Genomic DNA, 18,095 nt, shown 5'->3' with positions numbered 1-18,095 from the left:
CATTTATCCACATGGGTCTGTCTAGATGTGGCTCCCAGGGAGGCAAGAATAGTTATCTTGGGCAGCTAGGTGGCGCAGTGGATAGAGCACCGGCCCTGGATTCAGGAGGACCTGGGTTCAAATCCAACCTCAGAAACTTAACACTTACTAGCTGTGTGACCCTGGGCAAGTCACTTAACCCCAACTGCCCAGCCCCCCCCCCCCAAAAAAAAGAATAGTTATCTCCAGTCTCCTCTTCCCACCCTTCTCCTAGGGAGACTTTGATTCCTGCCAGGAAGGGAAGCAGGAGGTTGGGGCTAGGGGCTAGTTACTCTGTTCTATTCAGAGAAAGGGTGTACTAGGCAAGAGTCATATCTATGAGCTCCTTTAAATATTACTAGACTAGAGAAAACAACTTTTAGGTTTCCCAAAAAAGGTCCACCAAAAAGCTTTGGGGATTTTAGAAAATAGTACGTGGAATATGAGCCAACAGTGTGACCTTACCTCCAACAAAGGGAATGTGACCTTTTACTGTGTTAAGAAACACAGCGTCCAGAGCAAGGGAGACTCTACTCATCTCACGTTTGGAGTATGTCAGTTTGGGGCACCACAGCCAGAAGAAGGCAAGCAGGATAGTTAGAGGATAGTAAATCATGAGGCAGGTTAAAGGAACTAGGAAAGTTGCATCTGAAGAATAGAAAACTAGGGGTGGGAGGGTGAGGAGAACCAGAGTAATCAAAGTAACAGAACCTCTAGGTTGTACAAGAGTTAGAAGCCAAAATTATGCCTAAATGAGATTCCCCTCTCCACCATGCCTAACAAGCAGTCATCCAGCCTTTGCTTGAAGACCTTTGGCGGTGGATAAACCACTGCCTCCTAAGGCAACTTTTGGATTCCTCTAATCATTGGGAAGTTTTTCTTTGTGCCTAGTCTAAATCTGCCTGGATACAATTTCTTTCTTTCTTTTTTTTTTTTTTTTTTTTTAGTGAGGCAATTGGGGTTAAGTGACTTGCCCAGGGTCACACAGCTAGTAAGTGTTAAGTGTCTGAGGCTGGATTTGAACTCAGGTACTCCTGACTCCAGGGCCGGTGTTCTATCCACTGTGCCATCTAGCTGCCCCATACAATTTCTTTTTTAAAAATGATTTTATTTTTTCTCCAATCACATGTAAAAACAAATTTCAACATTTGTTGTTAAGTTTTGAGTTCCAGATCTATCCCCGCTTCTCTCCCCTCTCTCCTCCGTGAGATGATAAACAATCTGATGTAGGTTATATATGTGCAATCATGTGAAACACTTCCATTTTAGTGAAAGAAAAATAAAACAAAGAGAAATGAAGGAAGGAAGGAAAGAAAGAATAGTATGCTTTGATATGTGTTCAGACTCCAGTTCTTTCTCTGGAGGAGAAGAGTGTTTTTCAACATAAGCCCTTTGGGATTGTCTTGGATCAATGTATTTCTGAGAGACTAGCCAAGTCATTCACAGTTATTCATCTTACATTATTGCTGTTAATGGTTACTGTGTGCAATGGTCCTGCTCACTTCACTCAGTATCAGTTCAAATAACACTTTCTAGGTTTTTTTCTTTTCTGAAATCATCATGTTTATAATTTCTTAAGCACAATAATATTCATTAGCATAATTTGTTTAGCCATTCCTCCAATTGATGGGCATCCCCTCAATTTCCAATTCTTAATCATTACAAAAGAGCTGCTATAAATATTTTTGTACAAAGATTTCTCTCTCTCTCTTTCTGGGATACAGACATAGTGGTTGTACTGCTGGATCAAAGGGTATGCAGAGTTTGATAGTCCTTTGGCCACAGTTCTAAATTGCTCTCCAGAATGGTTGAATCAGTTCACAACTTCACCAACAGTATACCGGTTTTCCCACATCCCCTCCAACATTTATTATTTTCCTTTTCTGTCATATTAACCAAACTGGAAGATGTGAGGTACTTCAGAGTTGTTTTCATTTGCATTTCTCTAATCAATAGTGATTTTGAGCATTTTTTCAAGGGACTATAGATAGCTTTGATTTCTTCATCTGGCAACTTCCCATTCATATCCTTTGATCATTTATCAATTGAGGAATGAATTATATTCTTATAAATTTAACTCAATTCTCCATATATTTGAGAAATGAGGCCTTTATCAGAGATACTTGCTGTAAAAACCTTTTCCCCAGTTTTCTATTTTCCTTCTAATTTTGGTTACATTGATTTTGTTTGTGCAAAAACTTCTGCCTACAATTTCTACCATTGCTCCAGACATATTAATTATCTTCAAATGTTTGAAAGGCTGTTATAGAGGAAGGGGATTAGACTTATTTTGCGTGGTTCCAGTGGGCAGGGCTAGGAGTGATGGGTAGAACTGGAATGGATGGTCTCAGAAGGTAGATTTCCCTGGAATTCTTCAAGCATGGGCTAAATGACCACTTTTCAGGGATTTTATGGCAGGGATTCCTGTTTAGGCATAGGTGGGATTCTGTGGCCTTGTCTAACTGAGATTTTGAGTTTTTAAAAAAACACATTTTTAAAAAAATGAAACTTTGTTGGTGGCAGAGAGACATAGTATAATGGATAGAGAGAGTGCACCTTGGAGTCATGTGATAGATGATTAATTGGACCCCTGTTTTATTGGACCTCTATTTTATTCTAATCAGTATTAATTGGTTTGATATGATTCCATAGGGGTGGTGATTATAAGTTCTGATATTAGGTCCCAAAGTTCACTTGCTTAATCACAGGGAGCTAAGAAGAGGACTTCTACCCTTGTTTTTCCTTATTATAGTGATCAAGCCCAGCATGACACATGTGACTCAATTACATGGAAAGTCCCCCAGCTATTTTTTTTGAGGGGAAATGAGGGTTAAGTGACTTGCCCAGGGTTACACAGCTAGGAAGTGTCAAGTGTCTGAGGCTGGATTTGAACTCAGGTCTTCCTGAATCCAGGGCCGGTGCTTTATCCACTGCGCCACCTAGATCCCCCCCCCCCAGCTATTTTTATTGCCTCTCTCTCCCTCATCATCCCTCTCTTGACCAAAATTGGGAGATGACCATGAACAAATAGCCAACGAATGACCCTGGTTGCCAGCCTTCAGCCTGCCATTCTACCAGCTCATTGGCCCAGGTAGATGTTTTGACATCTGCTTATCAGTTTAACTCTATGAGCCTGCTTGTCTACTTTGGTACGACCTCCTGGAAGGTCAAGGTAGGCCTCTTAAGGTCTGCTCACTAGCCCATTTGTCAACCAATGAGATCCTGTATTTTGTGTAGATACTCTTAGAGGGCCAAAGGCCAGGTCTATAAACCAAGGAGATTCTGCCTTTTTGGTCAGCTTCACCTATTTCATCTAGGGATCAAGCACTGTAAAACCAAGGCCCTGGAGGAAGTAGGTGTCTCTGACTGTGAGGAAGATCTGAGGCCCACTTCATTACAGGGAACCATGGACCCTTTAATAAAGTTCTACTGGCTCAGAGCTCCGCCTCAGTGATTTCTCTTGCAGATTAGATAATTTTGAAAATCCCCACAGTTAGAAAGACCTGGTATTAGGGTAGGCCTAACACTGGCACCCTATTAGTACAGGGGTTATTTAGGGAATGAATAAGGCACTTGCAAGTCATTCAATAGTTAACAAAAAGATGTTTATGGGCAATGAGGGTACAGTGACCCTTAGCTTTTCTAGACTCAACCTACTTCATCTCCATGTGGAAACACCTCTGTTGAGAAAGAGGAGTGCTGACTCACATGGTCTTCAGACATTCACCAGGTGACCTGAATCTACACTGTTTCCCTAGGTGATCAGGAATTGCCCTGAAGGAAGACCAGGGCCAATTGGGTCCCAGGGACCCAATTTTAAGGAAAAAACCAAATCTCTTGTTTTTAGGGAATTGGAGGGAAACCTGATTCCTATCAACTGTCATATAGGCAGTACTAAGGTGGAAAGAAGAAAAAAAAATTGCAGCCTTTTCCACCCAAAAAGTCACATAAAGAGAAAGAAGAAAAAGGAAAAAAAATGTAGAAGAGAACAAAATCCAGAAATTCTAGGCATTTTCTCCCCCTTTTGGAAGAAGTGAGTCTTAGATCATCACTATGAGGAACTCCAGCTTTCTTTATCTCCATTCCTTGAAATATCTCCCCCACCCCCTTGCCCCAGCCCAGGCACCTGATACGGTTTGGTTTTAACTACATGGTATAGTTTGGGTAACTCTAAGGGTTTCCATTTGACCTTGTCCTGAGGCCCATTGGCATGACACTCTCTCCTTCTTAGTGCAGATGAATTCCCTACCCTGTGTGAAGAGCAGGGGGTTGTTGTTCCTTCATTCTCCTTTCTTTTTTTTTTTTTTTTTGGACACAGCAAGGAGGATTAAGTGACTTGCCCAGGGTCACACAGCTAGTAAGTGTTAAATGTCTGAGGCCAGATTTGAACTCAGGTCCTCCTGAATCCAGGGCTGGTGCTCTATCCACTGCGCCACCTACCTGCCCCTCGAGTATATATTCTTCTCTGTAAACCTTTTCTGATTTCTGTTTTGCTGCAATTTGGATAAATGGGTTTCTTTGCTATTCGCTATATGTGTTCATTGTGGAATTGGTATTAGGTGGGGAATGCATCAATCCTTCCTCCCAATAATGATGACAAGTTGATCAGACGTTAGACTGAACCCCTAAATCATATCCACTAGATTAACAATATTTTAGGGAGAAGATAAAGATAATTCTAGCCCACCATCCCCCTTTTTTTGAGGAAAGCAAAAAGGCTCCAACTTCCTGCTTTCCTTCCTGGTAGGAATGAAAGTCTTCTTTGGAGAGGATGGGGAGAAATGAGAGTCAAAGATGTTTGTTCTGCCTTCCTTCCAGTCACACAATAACAGCCCTAACTGCAGGCAGGCCTTGAAATCCATGAGGCCTTCCCTACACCAAGGGGGACTCTTTTTACCCATGCACACAGGCTGCTGAAAGGGATCACACAGAAAGTGACTACAAAGAGCCCATAACACCTGGCCTTTCCTGAAAGATCCAAATGGGGTAGGTTCCTTAAAGGATTCCCTAGACTTTGGTGGGGCAGAAGGGCTATCGCTTTGGTACTAACAGCTTTACTAAGAGCTAGATAGGTTAGCCATAATTGCTTTCTTATCAACTCCATGTTTCAGGTGTGTTGTTGTTGGCACCTAGGTGGTGCAGTGGATAGAGCACCAGGCCCAGAGTCAGGAGGAGCTGAGTTCAAATTTGGCTTCAAACACTTACTAGTTGGTCTCAGTTTCCTCATCTGTCAAATGAGCTGGAGAAGGAAATGGCAAATTACTTCTGCTTCTTTGCCAAGAAAACCCCAGGTGAGGTTATGAAGAATTGGACATGACTGAAGCAGGTTCTGCACTTCCCAGAGTACCTATTCACAATGACAAAAGCATTTGCCTCAACAACTGACTATCTCTACTGTCTGCTCAAATTTCACCAGCTGGTGATACCACTGTGTGGTATCTAACCCTGATTGCCTCACCCTTCATATTTGCAGTTCCCTTCACCCAGCTCAATCATGATGTAAGCCATGAGGCCATCAATTCTCATCTCAACCCAATTACTGACTATGACAAATCTTAGGGACTGGACTCACACTGGCATTCAGCTATTTCATGTTAGATTTTGGGACTACATAAGGCTCTTGTAAATCACTGAACAGTTAACAAAAGATTTACTTAGCTATAACATGGCAAAGATATGCTACAAGGACACAGGTTAGCTTTGGTAGACACCATGGAAACTCATCTTTCTATTCACCAGAGTAGGCAGGGTATGCTGACAGTGTATGGCCTTTGGACATCCACCAAGTTGTGGGGTCTTGACTCAACATAGGTTTTACACTGGTGGAAGTTTTTATGCCCCTTGGTGACCAGAAAATTTATTAATGGAGGCAGGGGCCAATTAGGTCCCAGGAATAGCTTTGTTACCTTTTAGGGAAAACAGACTTCTATTGTTGGAAACAGGGAGAACCCTGGTCCTCTTATAGTGAGTTCAAGCATTGCTTCTGACATACTGACTGTATGACTCTGGGCAAGTCAGTTAAACCTCTCAGTTCCTAGGCAGTTAACTCTTTAAGATATCCATTTTAGAGAAGTTACTGATTTGCTTTGATAGAGGAAGTTTCCAGTTACCAGTGGAGTGAAACAAGGCTATGTGCTTGCTCCCATGCTTTTTTGCATGATGTTTTCAGCCATGTCAAATGCCTTCAATGAAGACAAAAAACATTATCAAGGTCCGCTACTGCACTGTTGGTAAATTCTTCAACTTGAAAAGGCTACAAGCCAAGACTAAAGTGGATAGAGTGTTGGTACATGATTTTTGTTTGTGTAATAACTGAGAAAGCATGAGGTGACCTTTCTGAGGTTTCTAAGGTCAGATTGGCATTCCTGAAGTTGCCTCTATTCATAGACATGTCAACCAATGGACTTGAATAAGACCAGCCAATTAGCTTGGAGCTGTGTGGGGACAGCCCCTCTTCCTGTTTGACAGGGGGCTTCCAGGGGAACTGAGTGGGGTTCTAGCCTTTCGAAAGCATGAGTGGAGAGGTGAAGGTGCTATTTTTCTCTCTCTCTCCAAGCATATATTGGAGATAGGGTTTTTCCATTCTTTCAGAGACATGTGCTCTCTCTCTCTCTCTACTAACTTTTTTTTTTAATTTTATTTTTTAAAAATAAAAGTATTGGGGCAGCTAGATAGTGCAGTGGATAGAGCACTGGCCCTGGAGTCAGGAGTACCTGAGTTCAAATACGGCCTCAGACACTTAACACTTACTAGCTGTGTGACCCTGGGCAAGTCACTTAACCCCTATTGCCTCACTAAAAAAAAAAAAAAAGTATTTTATTATTTTCCAGTTACATGTAGAAACAGTTTTCAACATTTGTTTATATAAGATTTCCAAATAAAAATTTTTCTCCCTCCCTCTCGCCCTCCCCTAGACAGCAGGCAATCTGATATAGGTTATATATACATGATAACATTAAACGTATTTCTGCATTAGTCATGTTATATGAAAAGAATCAGAACACAAAGGAAAAACCTTAAATCAGAAAACCAACAGCACCAAAAACAAAAGAAATAGTATGGTCAAATCAGCATCCATATTTCACAGTTCCTTTTTTTTTTCCCCTGGATTTGGAGAGCCTTTTTCATCATGAGTCCTTTAGAACTTTCTTGTACAGTTGTATTGCTGAGAAGAATCAAGTCTATCACAGTTGATCAATACATAATGTTGATGATACTATGTATAATGTTCTTCTGGTTCTGCTCATCTCACTCATCATCAGTTCATGCAAGTCTTTCCAGGTTTTCTCTGAACTCCACCTGCTCATCGTTTCTTACAGCACAATAGTATTCCATTACATTCATATACCACAACTTGTCCAGCCATTCCCCAACTGATGGACATCCCCTCAACTTCCAATTCCTTGCCACCACAAAAAGAGCAATTATAAATATTTTTGTACATGTGGGTCCTTTCCCCTTTTCCATGATCTCTTTGGGAAAAAGACCCAAAATTGGTATTGCTGGGTCAAAGGGTATGCACAGCTTTCTAGCCCTTTGGGCATAATTCCAAATTGCTCTCCAGAATGGTTGGATCAGTTCACAGCTCCACGAACAATGCATTAGTGTTCCAATTTTTCCACAGCTTCTCCAACATTTATTATTTTCCTTTTTGTCATATTAGCCAATCTGATAGGTGTCAGGTGGTACCTCAGAGTTGTTTTAATTTGCATCTCTCTAATCAATAGTGATTTAGAGCATTTTTTCATATGGCAATAGATAGCTTTGATTTCTTCATCAGAAAACTGCCTGTTCATATCCTTTGACCATTTCTCAATTGGGGAATGACTTGGATTCCTATAAATTTGATTTAGTTCCCTATATATTTTAGAAATGAGGCATTTATCAGAAGTACTGGCCATAAAAATTGTTTCCCACCTTTCTGCATCCCTTCTACTTTTGGATGCATTGCTTCTCTTTGTATAAAATCTTTTTAATTTAATGTAATCAAAATCATCCATTTTGCATTTCATAATATTCCCTATCTCTTGTTTGGTCATAAACTGCTCTCCTTTCAAAAGACCTGAAAGGTAGACTTTTCCTTCTCCTCCTAATTTGCCTATGGTATCACCTCTTATGTCTAAATCATGTACCCATTTTGACCTTATTTTACTATAAGGTGTGAGATGTTGGTCTGCCTAATTTCTGCCATACTATCTTCCAGTTTTCCCAGTAGTTTTTGTCAAATACTGAATTCCTATGCCAGAAGTTGGGGTCTTTGGGTTTATCAAACAGTACAATACTTTGTTTTTTTTGTTTTTAGGTTTTAGTTTTTTTTGTTTTAGTGAGGCAATTGGGGTTAAGTGACTTGCCCAGGGTCACACAGCTAGTAAGTGTCAAGTGTCTGAGGCTGGATTTGAACTCAGGTACTCCTGATTCCAAGGCCGGTGCTCTATCCACTGTGCCACCTAGCTGCCCCCAAACAGTACATTACTAATGTCATTTACTACTGTGTCTCCTGTGCCTGGCCTATTCCATTGGTCCTCCACTTTCTTAGCCAGTACCAGATAGTTTTGATGACTGCTGCTTTATATATATATATATATATATATATATATTTTTTTTTTTTTTGGTGGGGCAATTGGGGTTAAATGTCTTGCCCAGGGTCACACAGCTAGTAAGTGTTAAGTGTCAGAGGTCGGATTTGAACTCAGGTACTCCTGAATCCAGGGCCGGTGCCTTATCCATTGCACCATCTAGCTGCCCCTGACTGCTGCTTTATAGTAAAGCTCCAGGTTTGGTACAGCTAACCCACCTTCCTGTGCATTTTTTTTTCCATTATTCCCTTTGCTATTCTTGACTTTTTGTTTTTCCAGATGAATTTTGTTATTATTTTTTCTAGCTCTATAAAATAATTTTTAGGTAGTCTGATTGGTATGGCACTAAATAAGTACATTAATTTAGGTAAAATTGTCATTTTTATTAGCTCGGCCTATCCATGAGCAATTGATATCTTTCCAATTTTTTAGATATGATTCAATTTGTGTGCAAAGTGTTTTGTAGTTGTGTTCATAGAGTTCCTGGGTTTGTCTTGGCAAGTAGACTCCCAAATATTTTATATTATCTACTGTTACTTTAAATGGAATTTCTCTTTCTATCTCTTGCTGTTGGACTTTGTTGGTCATGTATAGAAATGCTGATGATTTATGTGGATTTATTTCATATCCTGCTACTTTGCTAAAGTTGTTAATTGTTTCAAGTAATTTTTGAGTTGATTCTCTAGGATTCTCTAAGTATACCATCATATCATCTGCAAAGAGTGACAGTTTTATTTCCTCCTTGCCTATTCTAATTCCTTGAATTCTTTTTTCTTCTCTAATTGCTAAAGCTAACAGTTCTAGTACAATATTAAATAATAGAGGTGATAATGGACATCTGTTTCACTCTTGATCTTACTGGGAAGGCCTCTAATTTAGCTCCATTACATATAATGCTTGCTCATGGTTTTAGGTAGATACTGCTTATTATTTTAAGGAAAGCTCCACCTATTCCTAAGCTCTCTAGTGTTTTTATTAGGAATGGGTGCTGTATTTTGTCAAAAGCTTTCTCTGCATCTATTGAGATAATCATATACTTTTGGTTAGTTTTCTTATTGATGTGGTTAATTATGTTAATAGTTTTCCTAATGTTGAACCAGCCCTGCATTCCTGGTATAAATCCCACCTGGTCATAGTGAATTATCCTGGTGATCACTTACTGTAATCTCCTTGCTAATATCTTATTTAAGATTTTAGCATCAATATTCATTAGGGAAATTGGTCTATAATTTTCTTTCTCTGTTTTTGCTCTGCCTGGTTTTGGTATCACCACCATATTTGTGTCATAAAATGAATTTGGTAGAACTCCTTCACCTATTTTTCCAAATAATTCGTATAATATTAGAATTAATTGTTCTTTAAATGTTTGGTAGAATTCACCTGTAAACCCATCTGGCCCTGGGGATTATTTCTTAGGGAATTCATTAATAGCTTGTTCAATTTCTTTTTCTAATATGGGCTTATTTAAGGATTTTATTTCCTCTTTAAACTGGGCAGTTTGTATTTTTGTAAATATTTATCCATTTCATTTAGATTGTTAAATTTATTGGCATACAGTTGGGTAAAATAGTTCCTAATTATTGCTTTAATTTCCACTTCATTGGTGGTAAGATCACCCTTTTCATTTTTGATACTGGTAATTTGGTTTTCTTCTTTCTTTTTTTAAATCAAATTAACCAATGGTTTATCTATTTTATTGGTTTTTTCATAAAACCAGCTCTTAGTTTTATTGACTAATTCTATAGTTTTCTTGATTTCAATTTTATTAATTTCTCCTTTAATTTTCAGGATTTCTAATTTAGTATTTAATTGCGGATTTCTAACCTGTTCTTTTTCTAACTTTTTAAGTTGCACGCCCAATTCATTGATCTCCTTCCTCATTCTCTTTTTTATTCATGTAAGCAGTTAGAGCTATAAAATTTCCCTTAAGGACTGCTTTGGCTGTATCCCATAGATGTTGTCTCATTATTGTCATTCTCTTGGATAAAGTTATTGATTGTTTCTATGATTTGTTGTTTGATCCATTCATTTTTTAGAATGAAATTATTTAGTTTCCAATTGATTTTCAGTCTACCTTTCCATGGCTCTTTATTACATGTAATTTTTTTTTAAGTGAGGCAATTGGGGTTAAGTGACTTGCCCAGGGTCACACAGCTAGTAAGTGTTAAGTGTCTGAGGTACCCCTGACTCCAGGGCCGGTGCTCTATCCACTGTGCCACCAAGTTGCCCCTACATTTTTATTGCATCAAGATCTGAGGATGCATTTACTATTTCTGCCTCTCTACATTTGACTATGATGTTTTTGTGCCCTAATACATGGTCAATTTTTGAAAATGTGCCATGTACTGTTGAGAAAAAGGTATATTCCTTTCTATCCCCATTCAATTTTCTCCAGACATCTATCATGTCTAACTTTTCTAGTAGTCTATTCACCTCTTTCACTTCTTTCTTATTTATTTTGTGGCTAGATTTATCTAATTCTGAGAGGGGAAGATTCAGATCCCCCACTAGTATAGTATTACTGTCTATTTCCTCTTGTAACTCATTTAACTTCTCCTCTAAGAATTTGGATGCTATACTACTTGGTACATACATGTTTAATATTGATATTACTTCATTATCTATAGTACCTTTTAGCAAGATGTAGTTACCTTCCTTATCTCTTTTAATTAGATCTATTTTTGCCTTTGCTTTGTCTGAGATAAGGATTGCTACCCCTGCTTTTTTTTACTTCAGCTGAAGCATAATGTATTCTGCCCCAGCCTTTTACATTTACTCTGTGTGTATCTCTCTGCTTCAAATGTGTTTCTTGTAAACAGCATATTGTAGGATTCTGTTTTTTAATCCATTCTGCTATTCGCTTCCATTTTATGGGGGAGTTCATCCCATTCACATTCACAGTTAAAATTATTAACTGTTTATTTCCTTCCCTTTTCTTTTCCCCTTTGTACTCTTTCCCCCCTTCTTTCCCCCTATTCCACTTGACCAGTGTTTTGCTTCTGACCACTGCCTCCCTCAATCTGCCCTCCCTTTTATCAGCTGCCCTTCTTTTTCTTGCCCCTTTTTCCCCCACTTGTGCCCTCCCTTCTATCAATACCACCCTTTTCCCCCTTCCCCTTTTGTTTCCTTACAGAGTAAGCTAAGTTTCTTTATACAAATGGGAGTGTATTTTCTTCCCTCCCTGAACTAAGTCTGAGAGTAAGGTTGAAACAATGCCCACCCCTCTCTTCTTTCCCTCTGCTGTAATGGGTTCTTTTTGTGCCTCTTCCTATGATATAATTTACCCCATTCCCCCTCTCCCTTCCTCTCCTCCCCCTAGTCTTCTTTTATTCTGCCCCTTAAGTTTCTTTATATCATCACGTCAAAATTGATTTCATAACAATATCTTTACAGAGATACAGATCTCAAGAGTTAAAAGTATTATCCTCCCTCATATGGACTCAAAACAGTTTAACATCATTGAACAACCCTCTTCTCCCCCTTGTTTACCTCTTTATATTTCTCTGGAGTCTTGTATTTGGAGATCAAATTTTCTGTTCATTTCTGGTCTTTTTCTCAGGAAGCCTTGTAAGTTCCCTAGTTTATTGAATGTCCATCTTTTCCTCTGAAAGAGAATGCTCAGTTTTGCTGGGTAGTTGATCCTGGGTTGTAATCCAAGCTCCTTTGCCTTCCTGTGTATCAAATTCCAATCACTGTGACCCTTTAATGTTGAAGCTGCCAGGTCCTGTGCAATCCTGACTGTGGCTTCCTGGTATTTAAATGGCTTCTTTCTGGTTGCTTGGAGTATTTTCTTCTTCACCTGATAATTCTGGAGTTTGGCTACAATATTCCTTTAAGTGTTCCTTTTGAGGTCTCTTTCAGGAGGTATTCAGTAGATTCTTTCAATGATGATTTTATCCTCTGATTCTACAATTTCAGGGCAATTCTCCTTAATAATTTCCTGGAGTATGGTGTCTAGACTCTTTTCTTGATCATGGCTTTCAGGTAGTCCAATAATTCTCAGATTATCTCTCCTGGACCTATTTTCCAGGGCAGTTGTTTTTTCCAATGAGGTATTTCACATTTTCTTCTATTTTTTCAGTCTTTTGATTCTGCTTGTCAGATTCTTGTTGTCTCATGGAGTTATCTGCTTCCATCTGCTCAATTTTAATTTTTAAGACCTTATTTTCCATAGTAAGATTTTGTACTTCTTTTTCCATTTGCCTAATTTTTTCTTTCATTTGACCAATTGTATTTTTTAAGGAATTGTTTTCCTCAGTCATTTTTTGTGCTTCTTTTTGCAGTGTAACTCTCATTTCTCATTTCTTTTTCCATTTTTTCTTCTACCTCTCTTATTTGGTTTTTAAAAGCCCTTTTGAGCTCCTCAAAGAAGGCTTTTTGGTCTTGAGACAAGATCATCTTCCCTCTTGAGTCTTCATTTGTGGGCACTTTGACCAACTCATCTGTGTTTGAGTTTTGGTCTTCCCTTTCACCACAGAAGTTGTCAATGTTAAGGGTCCTTTTTTGTTTCTTGCTCATGTTGTAGGCTATTTTTAAACTTATCAAGTTGAAATCTGCTCCTGGGGCACAAAGTTCACAGTTGCAAGCTTCTTACTTCTCTCAGCTGCCTCACTCTCAACTGCCCCACTCTCAGCTGTGTTGAGATGCAACAGTATTGAGCTGAGCTTTGCTGAGGTGAGCTGCCAACTGGGACGAGTAGTGCTGAGCCACCCTCCCTTTCACCCAGGTCAGATAGACCTTTTCTGAAGTCTTCTAAATTATCTCATATAGCAGGATTTTCTCTCTCTCTTTTTAGCAAAAAACATTTATTTTATTTTCCAGTTACATGTAAGAGTACTTTTCAACATTCATTTTCATAAGATTTGGAGTTCCAAATTTTTCTCCCTCCCTCCCTCCCTTTCCTCCCCCCTCCACAAGATTGCAACCAGGTTATATATGTACAATCCACAAGTGTTATTTTTATCAGTTCTTTCTATGTGGGTGCATAGTAAGCTTCCTCATTAGTTCCTTGAGATTGTCTTGGATCATTGCATTGCTGAGAGTAGTTAAGTCATTCACAATAGCTCACTGAACAATACTGCTGTCACTATGAACAATGTCCTCCCAGCTCTGCTCACTTCACTATACATCTATGTTCATTAGTCTTTCCAGGTTTTTCTGGGATCACCTTGTTTGTCATTTACTATAGCATAAGACCATTCCACTACAATCATATAGTACAGCTTTTTCCATCATTCCTCATTTGATGGACATTCCCTTGATTCCCGATTCTTAGCCTCTACCAAGAGTTGCTATAAATATTTTTGTACAATTTTCCCCCTTTTCTCTTTTTCATGATTACTATTGTTAACGGTTTCCCTTCTATCTTATTCCCTTCCCCATGATATTTATTCTATTATCCATCTTCTTTCATCCTATCACTCTTCAAAAGGAATTTGCTTCTGTCTGTCCCCTCCCCCACTCTGCCCTTCCTTCTTTTGCCCCTCTCTCTTTATCCCCTTCCCCATCTATTTTCCTGCAGGGTTAGAGAGATTACTCCACCCAATTGAGTGTGTACATTATTCCCTCCTTGAGCCAATTCTAATGAGATTGAAGTCTTTGAGCCAATTCTGATGACTGCTAGGGTCATTTACTGCCCAGATTAAACAGATTGCTCCACCCAGTTGAGTGTGTGTGTGTTAGTTCCTCCTTGAGGCAGCTCTGATGAGTTTAAGGCCTTTGAGCCTTTTCTGATAAGTGTAAAATTAATTTACTGCCCTGCTTCTCTCCCATCTCTTCCCCCACTCCCTAAGCCTTTTCCTGTTTCTTTCATGTAGGATTTCACCTCTGCCCTTCCCCCTCCCCCAGTGCATTCCCTTCACCCCTCAATTTAACCCTAAAGATGTCATCACCTAGCTAGGTGACACAGTGGACAAAGCATCACCCCTGGACCCAGGGTGATCCCAGCCAAAACCCGGCCTCAGACACAAGACAGTCGCCCGCTGTACGACCCCGGATATGTCCCCCAGCTCCAATTTTTTATGGTTCTCTAGGGTCTTGTATTTGAAAGTCAGATTTGCCATTCAGTTCAGGTCTTTTCATCACAAATATCTGAGTCTTCTTTTTCATTAAAGTCCCATTTTTTCCTCTGAAGGATTATGCTGAGTTTTGCTGGGTAGGTGATTCTTGGTTGTAATCCCATTTCCTTTGCCCTCTGGAATATCATATTCCATGCCCTCTGGTCCTTTAATGTAGAAGCTGCTAGGTCTTGTGCTATCCTGACTGGGGCTCCACAGTACTTGAATTCTTTCTTTTTGGCAGCTTGCAATATTTTCCCCTTGACCTGAGAGCTCTGGAATTTGGCTATAATATTCCTAGGAGTTTTCCTTTTGGGATCTCTTTCAGGAGGTGATGGGTGGATTCTTTCAATTTCTATTTTAGCTTCTTCTTCTAGCATTTCAGGGCAACTTTCCCTGAGAATATCTTGGAAGATGGTGTCTAAGCTCTTTCCTTGATCATGGTTTTCAGGTAGACCAATAATTTTCAAATGATCTCTCCTGGACCTATTTTCCAAGTCAGCAGTTTTCCCCAGAAGATACTTCACATTGCCCTCTATTTTTTTATTCATTTGGATTTGCTTTATTGTGTCTTGGTTTCTCATAAAGTCACTGGCTTCCATTTGTTCAATCCTCATTCTTAGGCAGTTATTTTCATCAGAGAGCTTTTGTACTCCTTTTCCATTTGGCTCATTTGACTTTTCAAGCTGTTGACTTTTTTCTCATGTCTTTCCTGCATCACCAACTCATTTCTCTTTCCATTTTTTCCTCTACCTCTCTAACTGTATCTTCAAAGTCCTTTTTGAGCACCTCTATGGCCTGAGACCAATTCATATTTTTCTTGGAAGCTTTAGATATAGGGGCCATGATGTTGACATCTTCCTCTGAGGGTGCCCCTTGGTCTTCCTTGTTACTGAAGAAACTTTCTATGGTCCTCACCTTTCTCTGTCAGCTCATCTTGCCTTTCTTTTACTTGACTTTTAGCTCCTTGAAGTGGGCCACTGTTTCCAGGCTGCAGTATCCCAAGCTTCAGAAGTCCCAGGTGGTATGATCTAAGGAGGATCAGGTTCTTTACTCACCTGGCCTGTTTCCTGGTCCTTAGATGACCCCAGACCAACTTGCTAATCAACTAGCTTTGTGTGTTATGGCATGCATCTCAAATAGCCTCTGACGACCGAAGCCCAACTCCTGACCTTCTCTTGGCGGAACTGTTTTCACTAACAGGAGGAGGGGTGAAGGCGAGTCACTGGCGCCTTAAAACCAGTCACTTCGGGCAGGTGCAGCTTGTAGGCCTTGGCAGGCAACTTGCTTAGGGGAAGGAAAACCCTGATTTTAAACTTCTGCTGCCTTGTGGCTATACCCATATATAGGAAAAGCTTCAGGAGTTAACCCCAAGGAAAAATCAGGAGTCAGAGTCCCTTAGGTAGTTGGATGTTGGACATCACATCCCTCTGGTAACTCCTGTGGCAGCACTGGTGCCAAATTGTATTGGCTCTGTATTGGCAGAGGGAAAACCTGCTGCATGGGCAACAGCTTGTTTTCCATTTTGATCCGCCCAGGCCAGTGCCCTGGAGAGGACACTCCAGCTACTCCTCATGGGGTAGATACAACAGTTGAAAACACAGCCACACTGTGGCCTGTGGCTCTTCAAGGCGCTGATCCATGGATGTTCGTGACTGGTGGAGGCTGAGGCCTACGCCCACGCCCACGCCCACGCCTCCTCCTCCACATTGATAATGAGGTTGATGAATACACACATTGCCAGAGCTAGCTCAGTGTTTGGAAGGCTCCAAAGGAAAGTGTGGGAGAGAAGAGATATTAGACTGACTACCAAACTGAAGGTCTACAGGGCCATTGTACTAACCTCATTGTTGTATACCTGTGAAACCTGGACAGTCTACCAGTGCCATGTGGGAAACTGGATCACTTCCATTTGAATTGTCTTAGGAAGATTATGAAGATCACCTGACAAGATAAAGTGCCAGACTCTGAGGTCCTTTCTTTTTTTTTTTCCTTTCTTTCTTTTTTTAGTAATAAACATTTTTATTTATAGTTTTGGGTTCCAATTTTTATCCCTCCTTCCCTCCCTCCTCTCTCCCCTTCCTGAGGTGGTAAGCAATAGGATATAGGCTATAGATGTACAATTATGTAAAACATTACCCTATTAGTCATTAATGAAAGTGAAAAATAGCATGCTCCAGTCTGTGTTCAATCAATATCAGTTCTTTCTTTGGAGGTGGATAGTCTGTTTCATCAATAGTCCTTTGAGACTGTCTTGGATCATTGTATTGTTGAGAATAGTTAAGTCATTCACAATTCTTCATCACACAATATTGCTGTCACTATGCCCAACATTCTCCTGGTTCTGCTCACCAGTTCATACAAGTCTTTCCAGGCCTTTCTGAAATCATCCTGCTTGTCATTTCTTATAGCACAATAATATTCTATCACCATCATATACCACAGCTTGTTTAGCCATTCCCCAATTGATGGGCATTAATTTGATTTCCAATTCTTAGCCACCACAAAGAGAGCTGCTAGAAATATTTCTGTATAAATAGGTCTTTTTCTCTGAGGTTCTTTCTTAAACTAAACTGCCAAGCATTCAAATTCTACTTCAGAGAGCTCAACTCCAATGGGCTGACCACATTATAAAAATGCCAAACATATGCTTGACTTTTATGGAGAACTCACAGAAAGCAAGCCCTCACATGGAGGTCAGAAAAAGCAATACAAGGATACTCTCAAGGTCTCTCTTAAGAACTTTGGGAACTGATTGCATGACATGGGAGACACTGACAGGACCACCCAGCATGGTGTGCTGTGCTGTGCTGTGCTCTATGAGCAAAGTAGAATTGAAGTAGTTCAAAAGAAACATGAGGTGCACAAATTTAGAGAATCTACCCCAAATGTTCATATGGATTATTTGTGCCTGACCTGTGGTAGAGCATTCTGAGCTCATATTAGTCAGATACATTGTAACTTGACTCTAACATAGTGGTGTAATTTTGGTCTTCTTTAAGAATGAAGGACAGGGTGGGCAGCTAGGTGACGAAGTAGATAAAGTAATGGCCCTGGATTCAGGAGGACCTGAGTTCAAATCCGGCCTTAGACATTTGACACTAGCTGTGTGACCCTGGGCAAGTCACTTAACCCTCATTGCCCCACCAAAAAAAAAAAAAAAAAAGAATGAAGGAAGGACAACAACCAATCCTGACCAAGAATCCCTACACTGAAGGATTCACAGATCAAGTTAAACACACACACACACACACACACACACACACACACACACACACACACGCACGCACACATGCACTATCTATATATGTATCTATGTATCTATGTGTATTTATGTGTATATATGTATATATTAATGTCTATAATATAAAATGATGTCTATATTGTTAAAAAATTTACCTTTACCCTTGCCTAGAAAGCCATTCTTTACAACAAAGGATTAAAA

Source organism: Dromiciops gliroides, chromosome 3, assembly GCF_019393635.1.
Source record: "Dromiciops gliroides isolate mDroGli1 chromosome 3, mDroGli1.pri, whole genome shotgun sequence".
Classification (NCBI taxonomy): domain Eukaryota; kingdom Metazoa; phylum Chordata; class Mammalia; order Microbiotheria; family Microbiotheriidae; genus Dromiciops; species Dromiciops gliroides.
The sequence above is the reverse complement of the archived record's forward strand: the minus strand, read 5'-3'. Positions refer to the sequence as shown.